The sequence below is a fragment of the Pagrus pagrus genome, assembly GCF_965226575.1.
Source record: "Pagrus pagrus genome assembly, chromosome: 7".
Taxonomy (NCBI): domain Eukaryota; kingdom Metazoa; phylum Chordata; class Actinopteri; order Spariformes; family Sparidae; genus Pagrus; species Pagrus pagrus.
This window is the reverse complement of record NC_140191.1, coordinates 34,471,714-34,496,126: the sequence shown is the minus strand read 5'-3', so window position 1 is coordinate 34,496,126 and position 24,413 is coordinate 34,471,714.

Here is a 24,413-nt window from a genome sequence, read left to right as displayed (position 1 = left end):
TTAAACCAGTTTAATGCGGGTCCTTTAATGCCAATTAAGTGTTCCAGTCTCTGTAGTAGAATGTGATGATCAATGGTATCAAATGCAGCACTAAGATCTAGTAAGACCAGGACAGAGACAAGTCCTTTGTCAGAAGCGATTAGGAGGTCATTTGTAACTTTCACCAGTGCCGTCTCTGTGCTATGATGTGCTCTAAAACCTGATTGAAAATCCTCATATAAACTATTTTTATGAAGAAAGTCACATAGCTGGTTGGCGACTGCTTTCTCAAGGATCTTGGAGAGGAAAGGGAGGTTGGATATAGGTCTATAGTTGGCTAAAGTTTCTGGATCAAGATTAGGCTTTTTAAGGAGCGGTCTAATTACAGCTAGTTTAAAGGATTGTGGTACGTATCCTGTTAATAGAGACAGGTTGATCATTTCTAGTAAAGATGTGCTAATTAAAGGTAAAGTTTCTTTCAGCAACCTAGTTGGGATGGGGTCTAGGAGACAAGTTGTTGGTCTAGATGAAGAAACCATCGAAGTTAGTTGGTGGAGGTCAATGGGAGAGAAGCAGTCTAAATATAAGTCAGAATTTAGAACTGTTTCTGAGGTTCCTGTGTTTAAAGATACAATAGTGCCAGTTGAGGGCAAGCGATGATGGATTTTGTCTCTGATAGTTAAAATCTTATCATTGAAGAAGCTCATGAAGTCATTACTACTGAGCGTTGTAGGAATACATGGTTCAGTAGAGCTGTGACTTTCTGTCAGCCTGGCTACAGTGCTGAAAAGAAACCTGGTGTTGTTTTTGTTTTCCTCTATTAATGACGAGTAATAGCTTGCTCTGGCATTGCGGAGGGCCTTCCTATATGTTTTAAGGCTATCTTTCCAGGCTAAGCGGGATTCTTCCAAGTTGGTGGAACGCCATTTCCTTTCAAATTTCCGTGATGTTTGCTTCAATTTGCGGGTATCCGAGTTATACCAGGGTGCTAACCTCCTGTGCTTTATAGGTTTCCTTTTCAGGGGGGCAATAGAGTCCAGTGTTGTTCGCAATGAGCCTGCAGTGCTATCAACAAGATGATCGATTTGTGAGGAACTGAGGTTAGTGGAGGAGTCCTCTATTATATTGAGACATGGCATTGAGTTTAGTGCCAGCGGTATAATTTCCTTAAATTTAGCTACAGCACTATCAGATAGACATCTAGTGAAGGAGTTTTTGCCTAATGGTGTGTAGTCCAGTAATAGAACTTCGAAAGTTATTAAGTGATGGTCTGATAAAAGAGGATTCTGTGGAGAAACTGTTAGATTTTCAATCTCGATACCATAAGCTAGAACAAGGTCAAGGGTGTGGTCAAAACAGTGAGTTGGTTTATGTACACACTGAGAGAAGCCAATAGATTCTAATAATGAGATAAATGCAGTACTAAGGCTATCATTAACGACATCCACATGAATATTAAAATCACCTACAATAATTACTTTATCTGATTTGAGGACTAGACTTGATAAAAACTCAGAGAATTCAGATAAAAATTCTGAGTAAGGACCAGGTGCTCGATACACTACAACAAATAGAACTGGCTGTAAAGTTTTCCACGTTGGATGTGAAAGACTCAGAACAAGGCTTTCAAATGAGTTATAATTTAATTTAGGTTTAGGAATGATTGACAGACTTAAGTCATAAATAGCTGCAACACCACCTCCTCGGCCGGAGCCTCGAGGAATGTGAGTATTAATGTGACTGGGTGGAGTGGATTCATTCAGGCTGACATATTCTTCAGGATGCAGCCAAGTTTCAGTAAGACAGAATAAATCAATATTACAGTCTGAAATTAAGTCATTTACTAGTACAGCTTTCGATGACAGGGATCTGATATTTAGGAGTCCGCATTTAATTCTCTTGTCTTGTTTTGAGATTGCAGAGTTGCTGTTAATTTTTATTAGATTTTCATGCACAACTCCTCTTCTGTGGACTTTTGATTTGATTAATTTAATTAATTTAGGTGGTCGGGGGGCAGACACAGTCTCAATGAAGTTTTGGGTGTGCAACTGATCTAATGGAAGCTCAGAGAAGCGTGTAAGACTGCAGCTCTGCCTCCTGGTCTCAACTCTGGGTTGTCAGGCTGGTTGTTGGCTAATGAAATGGGTTAAATTTCTAGAGATGAGAGCCGCTCCGTCCAAAGTGGGATGGATGCCGTCTCTCCTAATGAGACCAGGTTTTCCCCAGAAAGTCCGCCAATTATCAACAAAGCCCACATCGTTTGCTGGACACCATCTCGACAGCCAGCGGTTGAATGATGACATGCGGCTGAACATGTCATCACTGGTTAGGTTTGGCAGGGGCCCAGAGAAAACTACGGAGTCCGACATTGTTTTGGCATAGTTACACACCGACTCAACATTAATCTTAGTGACTTCCGACTGGCGTCGCCGGCAGTCATTACCGCCGACATGTATTATGATCTTACTATATTTACGTTTAGCTTTAGCCAGCAGTTTCAAATTTGATTCGATGTCGCCCGCTCTGGCCCCTGGGATGCATTTCACTATGGTCGCTGGTGCCGCTAACTTCACGTTTCGTACTATGGAGCTGCCAATAACCAGAGTTTGTTTCTCAGCGGGTGTGTCGCTGAGTGGGGAAAATTTGTTTGAAACGTGAAGCGGCTGGTGGTGTAACGTGGGCTTTGGTTTGGTATTATGCTTCCTTCGTTCAGTCACCCAGCCGCCCTGCTGTTAAGACTGTGTGGACCGTTGTAAAAACCAAGAGAAGCTTGGAATGGTGCGTATTAATGGAAATACCTGGATTTTGCAACGAGAAATAAAACAACGAAACTACGACCTGACTCTCCGGTGGTTTGTGAGTAGTTAAGGAACGCAAGACAGTAACATACGAGTCAAGCCAGCTGTACCTGCCTACTGCTAATAAATCTAGTGGCTTTGGAATTAAAATCTACGTTTTGCCACGACATCAAGTCAAAAAACCTTCTCCGACATCGACCTGGATTACATCGCGGACACGGCCCGTCCAGGAATTAGACGGTGCCCAACAGGTGTATATTGCGGCGGGGGACAACGCTGTGGAAATAAACAAAGGCTCTGATCGGACAGCTTGGTGAAGGTAACCAGGATAAGCCTGATAATCATCCCTGTGGTAAAGCTGAGTGGTTACTTTGTTGTTCCCGTCGTTGGATTTCATCACATCATTATTGAAACATTGTAACAAACTGCAATGGCGGAGCAACAAAATGGCGACGAGGAAAGCACAGTCAACGAAGATGACGAGGAACGTGCAGTCACCGACGATGACCACAAGAGGGCAGTCATGCCTAAAGAAAAAGGTATTGAGGAGTTACTGCATCAGTATATCACTGCAAGAAGATCCAAATTAAGGCAGTTAACTACAAAATCAAATCAAATAGAACGCTTCATGGAAGATGAAAATAATGTGTTACACATTGAACAAAAGGAAATGAGGAGTTACTTTAAGTTGTATGAGGAATTCATTGAAGCCAATGAGACAGTGAAACTTTACTTGAGAGGGGAAGAACGTGAAGATGACCAAACCTACTGGCTTGAGCCCAAAGTGTCCACCTGCCAAGACTTCATAAAAAGAGTGGAGAGGTGGATTGATGAAGTAAAACTTAATAAAGACTTTGTTGAGACAAGTGGAAATGACAAAACTCCAATGGACAGTGTTTCGAATGTGTCTGCAACACAAAGATCTGGCAAGGTTTCTAAACATGGCAGTCAAACAAGTTCATCAGCATCTTCAGCTACTACAGCCCGCCTGAAAGAAGCAGCAAATAGAGCGGCACTTGTTGCAAAGGCAACAGCATTAAAGGAAAAGCAAGCACTTGTACTGAAAGAAGCTCAGCTAAAGATGGACAAAGAACAACTGGAGATTGAAACAGAGCTGGCAGCTTCCGCTGCACGACTCAAAATATACGCTGACTACGAATCACCTCAGCAACAGCGTGGTGCCGCTGCATCATCACATTCAGTTCAGCAGGACTACAATGATGGTCAAAGCAGGCATGATGCATCACCACCTAGACGGAAATACAGAGACAGGCCAGCGATGTCAATAAATCCACCAGCAACAAAACGTGTTCATCAGAGACCAAGTTCTACACATGCAGCTGATCCACCACCGCATAATGACGACACAACTGAGTTGTACAGAGTGATGAAACATCAAACTGATATTACAGAGTTGCTTGTGAAAAACCAACGGTTGTCATGCTTACCTCAAAGAGACATTCCTTTGTTCCACAGTGATCCACTTGAATTTTGATCCTTCATAAAGGCATTTTGCCATTGACTCCAGAACAGACAATGATGCAGACAAGCTGTATTTTTTGGAGCAAAGCACTCAGAGCTTTCTTATTATTTCTTCTGAGCTGTCGCAACATTATGGATGATGTTGAATTCATGGATGAGCTAGACAATCCAACTAACATGAGGGTTGTGGCATCAAAGTTGCCGTACAAGCTCATGGAAAGGTGGCGTGCCCAGGCATATGAGATACAGGAGCAGCGTGGGAGAAGAGCCAAGTTCGCCGATCTTGTTAAGTTTGTGGACAAGCAAGCTAAAGTCACCACAGATCCACTGTTTGGCAACCTGCTGGAAGGAACAGCAGACGAAAAGAAGGACAAAGGAAAGTTTGACATCAAGCGACGCACAAAACCAGAAGGAAAAAAGGGAAGTAGCTTCGTCATTAATGCTACTCCGGTCAAAATTGAGGAATTTGCTACGCAAAAGACAAAAGCTGAAACGACACGCCCAACAGTGCCTTCAGTAAACCATGTTTGTTCTGCGAAAGTCATCACACTCTGGAGGAGTGTCAAAAGATATTAAGCAGTCCACATAAGGAAAAAAAAGACTTCCTCAGGAAAGCAGGATTATGCTTTGGATGCTTAACTAAAGGACATGTGAGTAAAGACTGTAAGAAAAGAATGACGTGGTGTTTGTGCTCTGAAACATCCTAGTATGTTACATTTTGAAAAGAAAGAGAGTTACAGCAAGGTAAATACAACAGAGGCAAAGGTGCAAGATGGTTCTGTCACACACCCTGCAGCTTCAAACACGTCAGTGGCCAACGTTGAAACAAGTGCATATACCGGGGCCGGAGACGACTGCATTCTCTCAATTGTACCAGTGCAGGTGAAGGCAAAGAAAGGCAGCAAAGTAGTGGAGACCTACGCCTTTATGGATCCAGGTAGCTCCACAACATTTTGCACCAACACACTTGCCAGACAGTTGAACCTACAGGGCAGACGTACAGAACTTGAGCTGAAAACCATGAGCCCTAAGCATCAAGTGGAAAGTTATCTGCTCACAGATCTGGAAGTCAGTGGGATGGACAGCAACAACTTCATTGACTTGCCCAAAGTATATACACAGAAAAGCATCCCAGTGTCAAGAGAAAACATTCCAACACAGGAAGATATAGAAAAATGGTCATATCTTAGCGAGGTCAGAATACCCAGCATTAATGCAGATGTTGGACTTCTCTCAACGTGTACAAAGCATTAGAGCCATGGCATGTGATCAACAGTAGAGGCAATGGGCCATATGCCGTCAGAACTGTTCTCGGATGGACAGTCAACGGTCCACTGAGAGATCTCACAAACACTGACTTAGAAAATGGTGAACATTCACAAGCTACAGTAAATCGCATATCAGTGGAGAATGTAGAGCAGCTTTTGTTACAGCAATACAATCAGGATTTTCCAGAACGTCTGTGTGATGAAAAGGTGGAAATGTCACAGGAGGATCAACAGTTTATGAGCTGTGTGACAGACTCTACTTACCATGCTGACGGTCATTATGTCATTGGTCTACCAAAGAAGAAGGCTGGTGTCACAATGCCCAACAATCACAGCGTTGCAGTACAAAGAGCTCTTACACTGAAAAGGAAATTCAAAAAGAATCCTGTCTTCCATCAAGAGTACAGTGCCTTCGTGAAGCATATGATTGAAAAGGGTTACGCCGTCAGAGTCCCACAGAACCAGCTAAGCCGACAAGATGGTAAATTATGGTACGTCCCGCATCACGGCGTTTATCATCCTCAAAAGAGAAAGCTACGTGTGGTCTTTGACTGTGGGGCTGGCTTCCAAGGCACTTCACTGAATAACGAGCTTCTGCAGGGCCCAGATCTTGCGAACTCCCTGGTTGGAGTGTTAACATGCTTCAGACATTGAAGCGATGTATTACCAGGTAAAAGTCCCTGAAGAAGACACTGACTTCATGCGCTTCCTATGGTGGCCTGAAGGAAATATTGAACAGGACATGGAAGAATATAAAATGACCGTGCACTTATTTGGCGCTACATCCTCCCCATCATGTGCAAACTATGCCCTAAGGAGGACGGCACAGGACAACAGCATCAAAGCATCAGCAGAGGCCGTGGATACGATCCTCAATAATTTCTACATTGATGACTGCTTAAAATCTGTCAAAGATGCAGATCAAGCCATCTCCTTGTACAACGATCTCAAAGCTCTGTGTACTTCAGGTGGATTCAACTTAACGAAGTGGTTAAGTAATAGCAGAGAGTTTTTGGCAGTTCTGCCAGAAGATGAGAGAGCCAAGGAAGTAAGAGCTGTTGATTTGAGTAAAGATGCACTTCCAATTGAAAGAGCTCTTGGAGTTCTCTGGTGCATAGAATCAGACTCATTCAGATTCAGGATCATAACACAGGATAAACCGGTCACAAGAAGAGGAATCCTATCTACAGTGAGTTCCATCTATGATCCTCTAGGATTCCTGTCTCCTTTTATCCTCCCTGCAAAAACACTGCTGCAGCAGCTGACTAAAGAAAACCTCACCTGGGACGAGCCTGTTCCTGCCAAGCTTGCTCAGAAGTGGTTTGCATGGTTAAATGATTTGAAGCAGCTGTCCACGTTCACTGTAAGTAGATGTCTGAAACCTGCAGGATTCGGAGACGTTGTAACAGCTCAACTTCATCATTTCACAGACGCAAGCGAGTGGATATGGGACCGTATCATATGTCAGACTGACAAATCTTGAAGGACGAGTTCACTGCACATACCTGCTAGGAAAATCAAGGGTTGCACCCTTAAAACAAATGACAATTCCACGAATGGAGTTAACAGCAGTAGTAGTAGCTGTGAACATCGACAAAATGCTGAAAAAAGAACTTCAAATGGAACTCCAGGAATCAGCATACTGGACAGACAGTACAACTGTCTGTCCAGTATGCTGATTATCTGACAAAGTGTGCTCTTCCACTGGCTCACCACAAGGGTGTGTGCTCTCACCCTTGTTATTCATTCTAACCACAAATATGTGTCAGAGCACTTTTAAAAATCGCCTCATCTTAAAGTATTCAGATGACTCCGTGATTGTTAGCCTGCTCCAGGGAAGTGAACATAATCACGGCCCGGTTGTCAACTACTTTGTAAAGTGGTGTGAAGACTCTCACCTACACCTCAATATAACTAAGACCAAAGACATGGCTATTGACTTTAGAAAGAATGCCAAAACACCTGAGCCTGTAATGATCAAGGGACAAGTCACTGAACAAGTGCAATCTTATAAATATCTTGGAACAATCATTGACTCCACCTTAAACTTTAAAGAGAACTGCAAAGCTGTGAGCAGGAAGGGACACCAGCGACTTTTTTGTCTGAGGAAGTTGTCCCGCTTCCATATTGATAGGACCATGATGACACTCTTTTACCATGCTTTTATTGAGTCTGTGTTAGCTTTCTCACTTGTGTCATGGTTCTGAAACCTGCCCTTAAAAGAAAGGAACTCGCTCAACCAGATCATCAAATGGTCTGGTCGGCTGATTGGAGAGACACAGCTGAGCCTGGAGTCGCTGTACACCAAACAGTTGCAGCGACTAGCCAGCTCCATCTCCAATGACGTCTCCCATCCTCTTGCGAGTGAGTTCCAGCTCCTGCCATCTGAACGGAGATTCATAGTCCCAAGATCTAGGACCACACGCTAGGAACAGCTTTGTCCCTGCTTCCGTTTCCCTTTTAAACAAGTCCTAATGCACTTTGAGGTCTATCCTGTGACTTGTTGTTATTTATTTATCTATTTATTGAAAATGGTTTTTAAACCTATTTATTGTCCCTGGTATCATTACTTTGCCGCATCTTATCTGCCTTTAATCCTGCTCAGTGAACATCGGAAGTACCCATATCTGTTTCGTGCTGTGTGTTACCTTGTCTTCTGTATGTCCTGTCATCAGTGTTTGTGTGACGCCCTTTCCTGCTACTGCACAACAAATCTACCTACGGGTATTAATAAAGTAAACTGAACTGAACTGAACTGATGTAGTTGATTAAATACATATAAGATATTTATTTTTAATAAATATAATAAATATTAATTATAAATAATAAATAACCATCTTTTTGCACTAGGAAGTAGATTAAACTGTATTTCAATGAAAAAAGGTTTTTCAAATAAGTTTCTTACTGTGGAATGTTTGAAGTTGGATAAAAATTATGGCTAACATGTTTTCATTTGTTCTTTAATTCCTTTTTGGTCAACACTCACTTATGGCAAATTTAAGCTTTTCAAACAATATCCTAATTGAATGTTGACATATATAACATGTCAACATTCAATTAGGATATTGTTTTGAAACTATTTTACAATTTTTGATAAAATGACGGATGTCCACTTGGACACTTGTTGTTCTTCTCTCTCCAAAAAAAGCACCCCTTATTATAGATTAACACTCATGTTGTCTTCCCATCGACCGTGAGACTTTTGTCCTCCCGAATCAAAATTTATCTAGTCTGGTTTGACTGTTTTTAAAATAGGAAATAAAAATGATCACCAACTAACTACACCTTTTTAGTCAACTTTTTTACAGCTCATTACCACAACTTTTACACGTCTTATTGGAAACAAAAGACCTCATTTACATAAGATTATACCTAATTTTTCAGTTTTTCAGTCCACAGTACAAACGAGTTTTAGGCAGAGACATCGAGCATGTTGTTGAAGACCACGAGGGGCCAACGGGCGAATCGTTTACATGTGTTACCACTGGTAACCTGCAACAAAAGACAAAAAAATGAATCATTTAAAAAAATGTATATTTATTTTCCTACACAAAATGCAATGCATTTTTGCATGAATGACATTATTACATATTACAAGAAAAAAAACATGGACATGGAATCTGAATGGACCATGTTCAGAGCCTCCATTGTAGAGGCGGCTGCTAAGAGCTGTGGACAGACAGTCATCGGTGCCAGTCGGGGCGGCAACCGAAGGACGCGCTGGTGGACACCAGCAGCGAAGGAAGCCATCAAACTGAAGAAGGAGGCCTTTCGGCCTTGGCTGGCCCAGGGGTTCCCTGAAAAAGCAGACTGGTACCGGGAGGCCAGGAGGGCTGCAGCTTCGGCAGTCACCGAAGCAAAAACCCGGGTGTGGGAGGAGTTTGGTGAGGCTATGAAGAAGGACTTTTCGGTCGGCCTCAAGGAAGCTCTGGCAAACCATCTGGTGACTCAGAAAAGGGAAGCGGGCCTCAGCCCAGGCTGTTTTCAGTCAGGGAGGTTACCTGCTGAACCTGACTGGGGATATCGTCGGGCGGTAGAAGGAACACTTTGAGGACCTCCTGAACCCGGCTAACACGTCCTCTGAAACTGAGGCAGAGCCTGAAGACTAGGGGGAAGATTTTGTCCATATCCCTGGTAGAGGTCACTGAGGTAGTCAAGAAGCTCCCCAGTGGCAAGGCGCCAGGGGTGGATGAGATTTGTCCCGAGATGCTGAAGGCTCTGGACATCATGGCTGACACGTCTTTTCAGTGTCGCGTGGAGGTCAGGGATGGTACCTCTGGAGTGGCAGACTGGGGTGGTGGTCCCCATTTTCAAAAAGGGGGACCGGAGGGTGTGTTTCAATTATTGGGGTATGACACTGCTCAGCCTCCCTGGGAAAGTTTATTCCAGGGTGTTAGAAAGGAGGGTCCGTCCGATCGTCGAACCTCTGATTCAGGAGGAATAATGTGGATTTCTCCCTTGCCGCGGACCAGTGGATCAGCTCTTTACCCTTGCAGGCTTGCTGGGGGGTCATGGGAGTTTGCCCATCCAGTCTTCATGTGTTTTGTAGACTTGGAGAAGGCCTACGACCGGGTCCCCCGGGAGTACTGTGGGGGGTACTGAGGGAGTATAGGGTACCGGGGCCGTTGGTACGAGCTATCCGGTCCTTGTACGACCAAAGTAAGAGTTGTGTCCGTATACTCGGCACAAAGTTGAATACGTTTCCAGTGAGTGTTGGACTCTTTGTGATATTCATGGACAGGATCTCAAGGTGCAGCCGTGGTGAGGAGAGTGTCCGGTATGGGGGCCTCAGAATTGCGTCTTTGCTTTTTGCAGATGACGTGGTTCTGTTGGCTTCCTCAGCCCGCGACCTCCAGCAGGCATTGGGGCGGTTCGCAGCCGAGTGTGAAGGAGTCGGGATGAGGGTCAGCACCTCTAAGTCTGAGGCCATGGTTCTCTGCCGGAAAACGGTGGATTACCCCCTCCGGTTGGGGAGTGAGCTCCTGACCCAAGCGAAGGAGTTTAAGTATCTTGGGGTCTTGTTCACGAGTGATGGGAGAAGAGCATGAGGTGGACAGATGGCTTGGTGCAGCGTCTGCAGTATTGTGGGCGTTGTACCGGTCCATCTATGTTTCAACCCTCACCTATGGCCACGAACTGTGGCTAGTGACCGAAAGAACAAGATCGCGGATACAAGCGGCTGAAATTAGTTTCCTCCGTAGGGTGGCTGGGCTCAGCCTTAGGGATAGGGTGAGGAGCTCAGACATACGGAGGGAGCTTGGAGTAGAGCCGCTGCTTCTTCGCATTGAGAGGAGCCAGTTGAGGTGGTTCGGGCATCTGATCAGGATACCTCCTGGGCGCCTCCCCATGGAGGTTTTCCGGGCACGTCCAACTGGGAGGAGACCCCAGGGCAGACCCAGAACCCGCTGGAGAGATAACATATCTCATCTGGCCTGGGAACACCTCGGGATCCTCCCGGAGGAGCTGGAAAGTGTCGCTGGGGAGAAGGCGGTCTGGAGCTCCCTACTGAGCCTGCTGCCACTGCGACCTGACCCCGGACAAAGCGGAAGATGATAAAGATGAAGATGAAGACAAGAAAAAAAACAGCGCAGTACTACTACTACAATGATACCGTCAGCTCCCCCTTTGTTCTGATTGTAGTCCATGGTGGTTTGGGGCTTTTTGTCTTCTTTGGTGCTCACAGCAACATCCTAATTAAGAGTGCTCATCAGAAGTATCTGAAGTTTTTGGACACTAACACACAAAAGCATGTCTTTCAGTGAAGGCAAATTTTGATGGGAATCGAGCCCTGTCTCTTGCCACCAGCAATGCAGGGGGATGCTCAAGTTTGTTTTTCCTCACTGTTCCCACCATGGTCAGCATTTTCTTCAGCAGCTCCTGACCAAGGGCACAGACTTAAAGAAGTTGTTTCATGCAATTGACAGTATGCACTCTGAGACCTTCTGTCATTTCAAACTCCACAGGCTGGCCCTGATTTCTTTCAGGCTGTCCATCCGCAGGTTTGTCTGTGTATATTTGCGTATCCCAGGCGTAGCTGTTCTTGGCATCGGGTGCTACCCAGATTTTTATTCCATATTAGCCCGGCTTGCTCAGAATGAACTGCTTAAAAGCACAGCGACCTCTGAATGGGACCAGGCCCTCATCAATGCTCATTTGCGCCTGGATTGTACATCAGCTGTTGGCGACGACCCCACTGGTCCCATACATCTCTATCTGTAGTTTGCTAGTTTTTCTTGCACTCGTGCACTTGTCTTGTGTTAAGATCCGATGATTGTAACACAAGACCAGTTTTACATCTTCAGAGGCATAGTAGCTCGAAAAATTGCTCTGCCAGACTGGGCATGCTATAAACTGTCTGTTCTGTCCATCTCACTCCACTTGTTACCATACACACGTCACCCCTCGTGGTTTGTCATGTCAAGCACCATCTTTCAATTGGCTCTGGCAGAAACAACTCAAAAGTGGACATTATGTTATCTGCACAAGACAGTACCTTGTTGGAATTTTTGGGCTTCTCTCCCAATCTGCTCCCAACACGCGTCATCTGTCACTTCAATCATCAAAGGCCAGAGCAATTTTCCTTCCTTTGACTCAAAACCATCTTCCATTTTAGTGGTTTCCCCTTCCTCATCAGTCGATTCTTCCTCTTCATCATTGGAAGCATAGTCTGTATCATGTATTTATTCAGTATTATCCTCTATCCATAACACTTCCTCTTCTACTTGTGCAGGGTTTTTCCTGGTGTCAGCCTTCCTCAACAGGGCTCCAAACAGAATCAAGAGCCTCCACTGCAGGATAGCGCCTACTCATTATGGAGTCTTAGAGTGAAATGTGAAAAAAACCCCAAAGCTTTGAGCTTTTTTTTGTTGTTACATCTGCTCCTACTGTGGATCAAAGTTATGTTAAAATAAGGTTTACACAGGTGCAGCTTTGAAGTGTGTGTGTGTGTGTGTGTGTGTGTGAGTGTGTGGAGGTTGATGAGGGGGAGATATGCATGTGTGTTAATTTGCTGGAACGCACAGTAGTTTGACCGATTGCGGCAATGCACCACCGGGTCATATTGGACATAGGAAGACAACAGAGGCCTTGCATTTAATTGAAACACGCACAATTTAGTGGAAGTATTTTAATTCTTTTTGTAAAAAACGTAGTATAGTACCATCCATGTCATTTTTTTGCCAAAAAGATCAAAGGAACCCCCATGTCTGACTTAAAACATTTGAAACGGTTCAAAATTGACCAGAAGTTAACAGAAGGGTTCCTCTCTGCACAAGCGCATTTTGCCCCTTATTATAAATGATGTTGCATGTCAGTAATTCAAGTTTTTTCAAGCAGGTTACTGCCAAGAGAAGTATAAAGTTATGAAGCTCAGCTCAATTTTAATCAGGAAGACTATCTTTTAATGGGGGATAGGGATTCTCAATTTCTTGCTCATCTTCTTGTTCACTCAAGGAAATTATGAGTCTCTCCTGATTGAAATATATAATGCAAAAATATGAGTTCAATTGAGTTCCACTTCATATTTTGTGTACAAGTCAGGAGGGTCCATTTTTTTTAATGTATTTCTCTGCAGATGATTCAAACCCTTTATTATTAATTCAGCTGTAGACAGAAGCAAATTTCCAGCAAAAAACCCCATCAATTTGTAAAAATATTATGACAAACATGGTTTCAACTAAGTTTCAATTCATGTGTTTTGAAGTCATGTCAATTCTGACAAGTGTTTTTGAACAGTATACTAAATTAAACTATATTTCAGTGAACAAAAGTAATTCAAGCAAGTTTCCTACCCAGGAATGGTTGGATTTGTATTAATATTATGGCAAACATGGTTTGGTGGTCTTTAATTAATTTTCGGTCAAAACTCGCTTATGGCAAAATTAAGCTTTTCTCAGTGAAATAAGCGTCTTTTTGCACTGGGAAGTGGATTAAGCTGTATTTCATTGAAAAAAGGTTTTTCAAGGAAGTTTCACGGAAAAAAAGGTTTTTCAAGGAAGTTTCTTACCCAGGAATGGTTGAAGTTGGATTAATATTATGGCAAAATCTGTGTACCCTTCGTTCTTTCGTTTTTTTGTTTCAAAACCAAATTAAAAAAACGGAAAAACAAGTTTGTTTTTCTGTTATTCTCTTTTAAACCCAGAACGAAAAAACAGGAAAAACAGAATAACACAAAACCACATTTTGTGCCTGTTATTTTGATTTTTATTGTTTTGTTATTTTGATATTCTGAAAATTCGGGGAATGCTGGGAGATTTTGCGGAGTCAGAGGCATAGGAAGTGAGCCGGAACGTGGTCTGAAGATAGAGCGTCTCTGCAATGCCAAGCTTTGTCTTTTTCCGGGGGAGTCGCCGGCTCAGCCTAAGGGCTGAATGCCGATCATATTTACTGATTAAAACATGTAATACTGAACAGTTACAAGGATGAAAACAACAGAGGCGAAATAAAAAAGACGAGGAGGAAAGGTCCAATTCGTTACCTAGCAACCAGAAGATTCTTTGTAGCAGCTTAACGTCTGCTACACTAACGGAAGACAACGCAACACATTTCTATTTCAAAACAAAAGCATTTGTTATTGTAACCTATTGCTATAATTATTAATCTGTTGTCAGAGATACATATTTACAACAATATGTAGGCTAATGTTTTCATACTATCACATGTATTTTTACCTGTATAAGCCTACCGGTATGTGAATCGGGCGCGATCGCGCACGTGCGTGCGAGCGAGCGAGAGAAAGAAAGGAGACACCAGGCACCAGCAAAAACTGAACAGTTAGAAATGAAAAGAGGGAAATCACAGAATACAGAATATGTCCAGGAGACTCCTCAGGACGTGAGGGAGGAAGGATCGGATGGTGGCTCAGGTAGCGATGAGGAAAATATATATGGCTGCACATCTGTCAGCTGCACTGTAAGCAGGTGTAGCCTACACCATGCAGACATTTCTCAAACTTTATTTTGTAGGCTCAGGACAGACTAGATCATGATTGTATTGGATATAATAGGGTAGCCTAACCTAATAAATCTCTCGGCTGCTGTCCAGTCCAGGTCTGTGGTGTGTATGCTACGTCATCGCCAGGTAGAACAACTGTAACCCTCCCCCGAAGGTTGTGCTCCTCCTAATACTCATTATGGAGCATTGCGAGGAAAAAAAACATACTTGTTTTTCCGTTTTTTTAATTTGGTTTTGAAATGAAAGAACGAAGGGTACACGGATTTGGCAAACATGGACCAAGGTACGTTTCATCAGTCTGTTTTTTGGGAATAATTGACACAAGCAGAACCCATAAACAAGCCGTTTTTTCGTTTTTGGGCAAAAAACGGAAATCAAAAGTTCAGCTCGTTTTCTTGTTTTTTGATTCTTACTTACAAAACAAATTTACCACTCAATATTTTGTTTCCGTCGGTGGGTGGCTCCTCTGATTGGCTGGTGTGCCTCCTTGCCCTGTGCTCTTCAACATAAAAGTTCTTCCGTTTGATAATGTCGACAAAAATATTACTGTATTATAGACACCCACAGTCAAGACTGACCCGGCTTCAAATAGAAAGAATAGTAATCATAATCATTTGAAAATGAGAACTTATGTTATGATGACTTCAGTGCAGTTGATGTTTAGCCACAAGGTGGCGCAGTTGTTAGAGTTAACTGTATCGCGACGGTGGTCATTGTCCGGCTCTGAGCTTTGTGCTCTGTGCGCGTTCACATCAAAAGAGCTGCGATCGCGGGTGCTGAAAGCTGTGAGAGCTGAGGGATAGGAGTGATCACAACCAAATATGAAAAGTGATGAGGCTATTTTTTCATTTCTGACAGCTGAACATTGCGCACCTGTTAACCTTTATCCATTTACAGTAAACAAATCTTTTTTTCTTGTTGAAAGATATTTTATATTGTTTTCATATTATTATTTACTGACGGTGATTACAGAATGCGATTGTGTTATATTGAGAGCGAGGCTGGGTGTGCCTATGAATATAGGCTACAGTGAGTTTTTTAAGGTGCTGTACAAGCAGATCATATTGTCTACTCTGTACAATGACAAAGAGTGTACAGTAGCAGGATACTGTACACTATAAACAAATGATTTTGCTCTTTGCTCATGGCAGTTGTGACAGTCATTTGTCCTATAGCTTTGTCCTATAGCCTACTTAATTGTATCACTTGGAACATGTTATGAAATGGATCTATAGTATAGATATTTGCTCATTACTATGGAAAGCCGTTTTAGTCATAATGAAATAAATTAATAAATAAATAAATAAATAATGCCATGAAATGAGTCCCAAATTAAATAAATAGGTTGATAAATAGACATACATTAAATATAAATACATAGATTAATTTATATTTTTATTTTTAAAACAAATTTTTTATTTTTTCAGGAGACTTTTATTTCCTAACGCCTCATTTATTTATTTCCTGATACTTTTATTTCCTAACGTCACATTTATTTATTTACGGGGACTTTTATTTCATAACGTCACATTTATTTATTTCCGGGGAATTTATTTTATAACGTCACATTTATTTATTTCTGGGGAATTTATTTCATAACGTCACATTTATTTCACTGCTCTTTTATTTCATGCTGCAATATTCAAATGAGGGGGCGGGGTTATCTGTACCCTTTCAGAATAAAACAACTGTCAGATTTGGAGACCGGGAGCCGGTGCTCACGGTGGAGGACATGGAGGACATGGATGAGCTCCGGGGTGCTATGCTCTCCTTGAGTGACAGCATAGAAAAAAACATAGTATCAGCAGAAAATATTTTAGCTAATGTTGCTGACTTCACGGAGATTCTTGGGAGGATAAGTGCTCTTCATGATATAGAGGTGGATGGGGATATTATGAACATTTTGCACAACATTGAGCACCGTGTTCATGTTGGAGATGCCCAGGGGCAGGCAGTAACACCAGGTGCTGGACGACTGCCTTTGGACATCCCAAGCGGAATGCTGACAACCTTTGCGTTGTTGGGACTGTCAGCCCGAAGAATTGTGGAGCTTTTTGGTGTGTCGTCCAGCACCATTCAGAGGAGACTGGCTGATGGAGGCCTAAGGTAAGCAAACTTGGAAAACAACTACACATAGGTAGGCTACTACTTATAAAATTCACGATAAACGTAAAAGCGAATGAGCAGCATGTAGTAGTCCTTAGTAGTCCTTAACTGGCCATCGTAAAAATCACTTCGTGGCGAGTTTAAGGCCGCTGTAGGTATTGGTCGTGAGGATTTATAAAAGTTGTAGGTAGACGAAAGTGAGCTAAATGTCCAAAGGCGGTCGTCCAGCACCTGGTGTGACTGCCTGCCCCTGGGCATCTCCAACATGAACAGGGTGCTCAATGTTGTGCAAAATGTTCATAATATCCCCATCCACAGAATTGTTTTATTCTGAAAGGGTATAAATAACCCCGCCCCCGCATTTGAATGTTGCAGCGGGAAATAAAAGAGCAGTGAAATAAATATGACGTTATGAAATAAATTCCCCAGAAATACATAAATGTGACGTTATAAAATAAATTCCGCGGAAATAAATAAATGTGACGTTAGGAAATAAAAGTATCAGGAAATAAATTTAATTTATGTCTATTTATCAAATCAAATCAAATCAAATCAAATTTTATTTGTATAGCCCAAATTCACAAATCACAGTTTGCCTCAGAGGGCTTTACAATCTGTACAGAGATGACACCCTCTGTCCTTCGACCCTTGATTCGAGTGAGGAAAAACTTGCCCCCAAAAAAAGCCCTTTTAACAGGGAAAAAAAGTGCGGAAGACACCTCAGGAAGAGCCACAGAGGAGTGATCCCTCTCCCAGGACGGACAGACGTGCAAGAGATGTCGCATGTACAGAGCAGATCAACGAGATCACAATGTATACAATTGTAATGGATGGTTGACAGGAATGAAAGTACATAAAGAGGTATTACAGCAATAATAATGAAATGCACATGGAAATGTGATTACTAGTGATAACAGTAGCAGTGGTTAACGGTAAGGATAGTATGTAGTTATGCATTGCAATAATAGTAGTGGAACGTATGTAACAGAGATATGACTAATATTAGCAACAGTAGTGGTGGGTGTCAGGCAGGGCCATAGCGGTAGACGTATCCACGATCCACGACCCGGGCGCGGCCAGGATCCATGGGAGCCTGTAGGACTAGAAAGCACAAGGACTCCGGGGAAGAAGTGAAGTCAGTGACATGCAGAGATGGGGCATGTATACAGGCAAAATGTATACAGATGGAGAGGAGAGGAGGAGAGAGAAGCTCAGTGTGTCATTTGTCCCCCGGACTGGGCCTATAGCAGCATAACTAAGAGCTGGTCCAAGACAGGCCTGGGCCAGCCCTAACTATAAGCTCTATCGAAAAGGAAGGTCTTAAGTCTACTCTTAAAGGTAGAGAGGGTGTCCGCCTCCCTGACCAAAACAGGAAGATGGTTCCACAGAAGAGGAGCTTGATAACTGAAGGCTCTGGCTCCCATTCTGCTTTTGGAGACTTTAGGAATTACAAGTAATCCTGCGTTCTGGGAGCGTAATGCTCTAGTTGGGTGATAGGGTAGTAAGAGCTCCTGGAGATATGATGGTGCCTGACCATTAACAGCTTTGTAAGTGAGGAGAAGGATTTTAAACTCTATTCTTGATTTTACAGGGAGCCAGTGCAGAGAGGCCAATACAGGAGTAATATGATCTCTTTTCTTAGTTCCTGTCAGTACACGTGCCGCAGCATTCTGGACCAGCTGGAGACTCTTTAGAGACTTGTTAGGGCAGCCTGATAATAGAGAATTACAATAGTCCAGCCTGGAAGTAACAAATGCATGGACTAGCTTTTCTGTGTCTTTTTGAGACAGGATGGGCCTGATTTTTGCAATGTTACGTAGATGAAAAAATGCAGACCTTGATTTATCAACCTATTTATTTAATTTGGGACTCATTTCATGGCATTATTTATTAATTTATTAATTTATTTCATTATGACTAAAACGGCTTTCCATACATAACAGGCCGGCTGGAATACAAAGCAAACTTACCTCTCTCAAATTCATGGAAGTCTTGTATTGTCATCCCAGGACAAAACACAAACAATGCACTAATGTAATGATATACATCTTTAAATGCACAATAAGGAGTCATTCAGAGAGTTATTAAATGTTATTTAATGTTATTTAATTACACAGAAACCACATGGCAGATGCTATTTTCTCATCCATAGGCTACTCTAAGTACAGCAATGTGAGGGTTTCATACATGTTGGTTGGATCACTCTTCAGGAGGTGTCCTTACTCTACCAGTAGAGAATGCTTTCCTGAAATTAGTGAGTAAGTAGAGCATACTTTCCCTGGAAGTACAGGCTAAAAAAGGGTTAGGGGAAAATCCTAGAGGAAACACTGCATATATTTTGGAGAGGGGGGTCGAGTAGCTATGTGTCATGTAAGTGTAAACAGTGAGTTACTTTTATCTGAGGAGCACACGTCATAATTGTAAAGTGTTTTTCATTTGAGCTTCACTGACTGCACAGTGTGCAAATTTGTTTCATTTTTATTTTATTTGGCAGGGACACAGTATTTTTGTACCAGATAATGGCTAGAGAAGCTTAGTTATTTTCATACGTAGTCTCTGGGTGTGCCATTCACAATGACACACCACCTGTACAGTGAGAAACAATTGTTGCCTGATGTGCTATTAAAAAAGTTGATTAAGAGTTGGGCCTACGAGCATGATTTGGGCACCACAGTTTAGAAGCCAGTCCTGGTTGAAGATTTAATGTTCAGAAGTGTGATGTGTAAACCTGAAGTGTACAATACAAATGCCTACGATTGACTATAGTGAAGTACATTAGGATACGCGCACAGAGCACAGCCGGACAATGACCACCGTCGTGATACAGGTTTCACTTGTTCTTTAATTCATTTATGGTGAAAACTCGCTTATGGCAAAATTAAGCTTTTCTCAGTGAAATAAGCATCTTTTTGCATTGGGAAGTAGATTAGGCTGTATTTCACTGAAAAAAGGTATTTCAAGGAAGTTTCCTACTCAGGAATAGTTGAATTTGGATTAATATTATGGCAAACTTGATTTCACTTGTTCTTTAATTCATTTTTGGTCAAAACTCACTTATTGCAAAATTAATCTTTTCTCAGTGAAATACAGCTTAATCCACTTCCCAGTGCAAAAAGACGCTTATTTCACTGAGAAAAGCTTCATTTTGCCATAAGCGAGTTTAACCGAAAATGTATTAAAGAACAAGTGAAATCATGTTTGCCATAATATTAATCCAACTTCAACCATTCCTGGGTAGGAAACTTCCTTGAAAAACCTTTTTTCAGTGAAATACAGTTTAATCTATTTCCCAGTGCAAAAAGACGGTTATTTCACTGCCTGTGGGAAGAAACTGTTCTTCAAATCAAATCAAATCAAATTTTATTTGTAGAGCCCAAATTCACAAATCACAGTTTGCCTCAGAGGGCTTTACAATCTGTACAGAGACGACACCCTCTGTCCTTCGACCCTCGATTCGAGTGAGGAAAAACTTGCCCCAAAAAAAAGCCCTTTTAACAGGGAAAAAAAATGCGGAAGAAACCTCAGGAAGAGCCACAGAGGAGGGATCCCTCTCCCAGGACGGACAGACGTGCAATAGATGTCGCATGTACAGAGCAGATCAACGAGATCACAATGTATACAATTATAATGGATGGTTGACAGGAATGAAAGCACATAAAGAGGCATCACAGCAACAACAATGAAATGCACATGGAAATGTGATTACTAGTGATAACAGTAGTAGTGGTTAACGGTACGGATAGTATGTAGTAATGCATTACAATAATAGTAGTGGAACGTATGTAACAGAGATATGACTAATATTAGCAACAGTAGTGGTGGGTGTCAGGCAGGGCCATGGCAGTAGGCGCATCCATGATCAGGCAGGGTCATGGCAGTAGGCGCACCCACGATCAGGCAGGACCATAGCAGTAGGCGCATCCACGATCCACGACCCGGGCGCGGCCAGGATCCATGGGAGCCTGTAGGACTAGAAAGCACAAGGACTCCGGGGAAGAAGTGAAGTCAGTGACATGCAGAGATGGGGCATGTATACAGGCATAATGTATACAGATGGAGAGGAGAGGAGGAGAGAGAAGCTCAGTGTGTCATTTGTCCCCCGGACTAGGCCTATAGCAGCATAACTAAGAGCTGGTCCAAGACGGGCCTGGGCCAGCCCTAACTATAAGCTCTATCGAAAAGGAAGGTCTTAAGTCTACTCTTAAAGGTAGAGAGGGTGTCCGCCTCCCTGACCAAAACAGGAAGATGGTTCCACAGAAGAGGAGCTTGATAACTGAAGGCTCTGGCTCCCATTCTGCTTTTGGAGACTTTAGGAACTACAAGTAATCCTGCGTTCTGGGAGCATAATGCTCTAGTTGGGTGATAGGGTAGTATGAGCTCCTGGAGATATGGTGGTGCCTGACCATTAACAGCTTTGTAAGTGAGGAGAAGGATTTTAAACTCTATTCTTGATTTTACAGGGAGCCAGTGCAGAGAGGCCAATACAGGAGTAATATGATCTCTTTTCTTAGTTCCTGTCAGTACACGTGCTGCGGCATTCTGGACCAGCTGGAGACTCTTTAGAGACTTGTTAGGGCAGCCTGATAATAGAGAATTACAATAGTCCAGCCTGGAAGTAACAAATGCATGGACTAGCTTTTCTGCGTCTTTTTGAGACAGGATGGGCCTGATTTTTGCAATGTTACGTAGATGAAAAAATGCAGACCTTGAAATTTGTTTTATGTGGGAGTTGAAGGACATATCTTGATCAAAGATAACTCCCAGATTCCTGACGGTGGTGCTGGAGGCCAAGTTAATGCCATCCAAACTAGCTATATCATTAGATAATGCATCTCTAAGGTGTTTAGGACCAAGTACTATAACTTCGGTTTTATCTGAATTTAACAGCAGAAAATTGCAGGTCATCCAGGTCTTAATGTCCTTGAGAAATGCATGGAGTTTAGTAAGCTGATTAGTTTCATCTGGCTTTATTGATAGGTATAACTGGGTATCATCTGCGTAACAATGAAAGTTTATGGAGTGTTTCCGAATTATATTTCCTAGAGGGAGCATATATAAGGTGAATAGTATGGGTCCAAGCATGGAGCCTTGGGGAACACCATGACTAACCTTGGTGTACAGGGATGACTCATCATTAACATGTACAAACTGAAATCGATCCGATAAATAGGACTTAAACCAGTTTAATGCGGGTCCTTTAATGCCAATTAAGTGTTCCAGTCTCTGTAGTAGAATGTGATGATCAATGGTATCAAATGCAGCACTAAGATCTAGTAAGACCAGAACAGAGACAAGTCCTTTGTCAGAAGCGATTAGGAGGTCATTTGTAACTTTCACCAGTGCCGTCTCTGTGCTATGATGTGTTCTAAAACCTGTTGAAAATCCTCATATAAACTATTGTTATGAAGAAAGTCACATAGCTGGTTGGCGACTGCTTTCTCAAGGATCTTGGAGAGGAAATGGAGGTTGGATATAGGTCTATAGTTGGCTAAAGCTTCTGGATCAAGATTAGGCTTTTTAAGGAGCGGTCTAATTACAGCTAGTTTAAAGGACTGTGGTACGTATCCTGTTAATAGAGACACGTTGATCATTTCTAGTAGAGATGTGCTAATTAAAGGTAAAGTTTCTTTCAGCAACCTAGTTGGGATGGGGTCTAGGAGACAAGTTGTTGGTCTAGATGAAGAAACCATCGAAGTTGGTTGGTGGAGGTCAATGGGAGAGAAGCAGTCTAAATATAAGTCAGAATTTACAACTGTTTCTGAGGTTCCTGTGTTTAAAGATACAATAGTGCCAGTTGAGGGCAAGCGATGATGGATTTTGTCTCTAATAGTTAAAATTTTATCATTGAAGAAGCTCATGAAGTCATTACTACTGAGCGTTGTAGGAATACATGGTTCAGTAGAGCTGTGACTTTCTGTCAGCCTGGCTACAGTGCTGAAAAGAAATCTGGTGTTGTTTTTGTTTTCCTCCATTAATGACGAGTAATAGCTTGCTCTGGCATTGCGGAGGGCCTTCCTATATATTTTAAGGCTATCTTTCCAGGCTAAGCGGGATTCTTCTAAATTAGTGGAACGCCATTTCCTTTCAAATTTCCGTGATGTTTGCTTCAATTTGCGGGTATCCGAGTTATGCCAGGGTGCTAACCTCCTGTGCTTTATAGGTTTCTTTTTCAGAGGGGCAATAGAGTCCAGTGTTGTTCGCAATGAGCCTGCAGTGCTATCAACAAGATGATCAATTTGTGAGGAACTGAGGTTAGCGGAGGAGTCCTCTATTATATTAAGACACGGCATTGTATTCAGTGCCAGCGGTATAATTTCCTTAAATTTAGCTTCAGTCTGTTTGTTCTAGATCTGATAGATCTATATCTCTTCCCAGAGGGCAGGGGGGAGAACAGGTAATGTCTGAGGTGAGTGGGGTCCTTAACAATACAGCTGGCCTTCTTTTGGAGTCGGCCAGTGTAAATGTCTGTCAGAGGGGGTAGTGTCATCCTGATGACACGTTCCGCTGCCCTCACCACCCGCTGCAGCTCCTTCCTGTCCTGTTTTGTGCAGCTGGAGAACCACACCATGCAGCATTAGGAGGCTTTCTATCGCTGACCGATAGAAGTTGGTCAGCAGGTGGTGAGGGAGGTGAGCGTGCTTTAGCTTCCTGAGGAAGTAAAGTCTCTGTTGGGCCTTCCACACCTGATGAGAGATGTGAGTGGTCCAGGTGAGGTCAGCCGAGATGTGAACCCCAAGGAACTTAAAGCTCTCTACCCTCTCTACCTCCTCCCCGTGCATGTAGAGGGCAGAGAGCACTGTGCGTTTGGATTTCCGGAAGTCCACAATCAGTTCCTTGGTTTTTGAGGTGTTTAAGTCCAGGCTATTGTCCGAACACCATTCTGTCAGATGCTGAATCTCCTCCCTGTAGGCTGACTCATTGTTATTTGTTATCAGTGCTACTATGGTCGTGTCATCAGCAAATTTGACGATGGTGTTGGTGGGGTGGATGGGGGAGCTGTCATGTGTGAAGAGGGAGTAGAGGAGGGGGCTGAGGACACACCCCTGTGGTGTGCCAGTGTTCAGGATGAGAGTGGATGATGTGCGGCCTCCCATCCTGACGTGTTGTGGTCTGTTGCTAAGAAAGTCCAGTATCCATGTGCACAGTGAACTGCCTAAGCCCAGGTTGCTCAGTTTGTGGATTAGTTTGTGGGGGATGACCGTGTTGAATGCTGAGCTGAAGTCCACAAACACAGCACTCTTACATACGTCTTGGGCTGATCCAGGTGTGTAAGGGCTGTGTGGAGTGCTGTGTTGACAGCATCCTCTGTTGATCTGTTCGCTCGATAGGCAAACTGGTGTTGGTCCAGGTCAGCAGGGATGGCAGATTTGATGTGAGAGAGGATGAGTCTCTCAAAACATTTGGTGATTATGGGGGTGAGAGCAACTGGGCGACAGTCATTAAGGCAGCTCACTGTACCTTTCTTTGGGACTGGGATGATGGTTGCTGACTTCAGGCAGGTGGGGACTGCAGACTATAGTAGCGAGAGGTTGAAGATGGTGGTGAATACCTCTGCTAGCTAGTCTGCGCGGGCCTTGAGAATCCTGCCGGTGACTCCGTCTGGACCAGCTGCTTTCCTCGTGTTGATTCTGCGCAGGGTGGATCTGACCTGATGTTGGTCCAGCTGAATGGTGTTTACCTTCCCTGGTAGTGCCGGATGTGTGTCAGCAGCAATCCGGTGGTCGAAGTGAGAAAAGAAGTGGTTGAGGGAGTTTTGCAGTGTGCGGTCTGTGAGGCTAGTGGCTGTGTAGCTGTCCTTATAGCTGGTCAGAGTCTTTATCCCCTACCA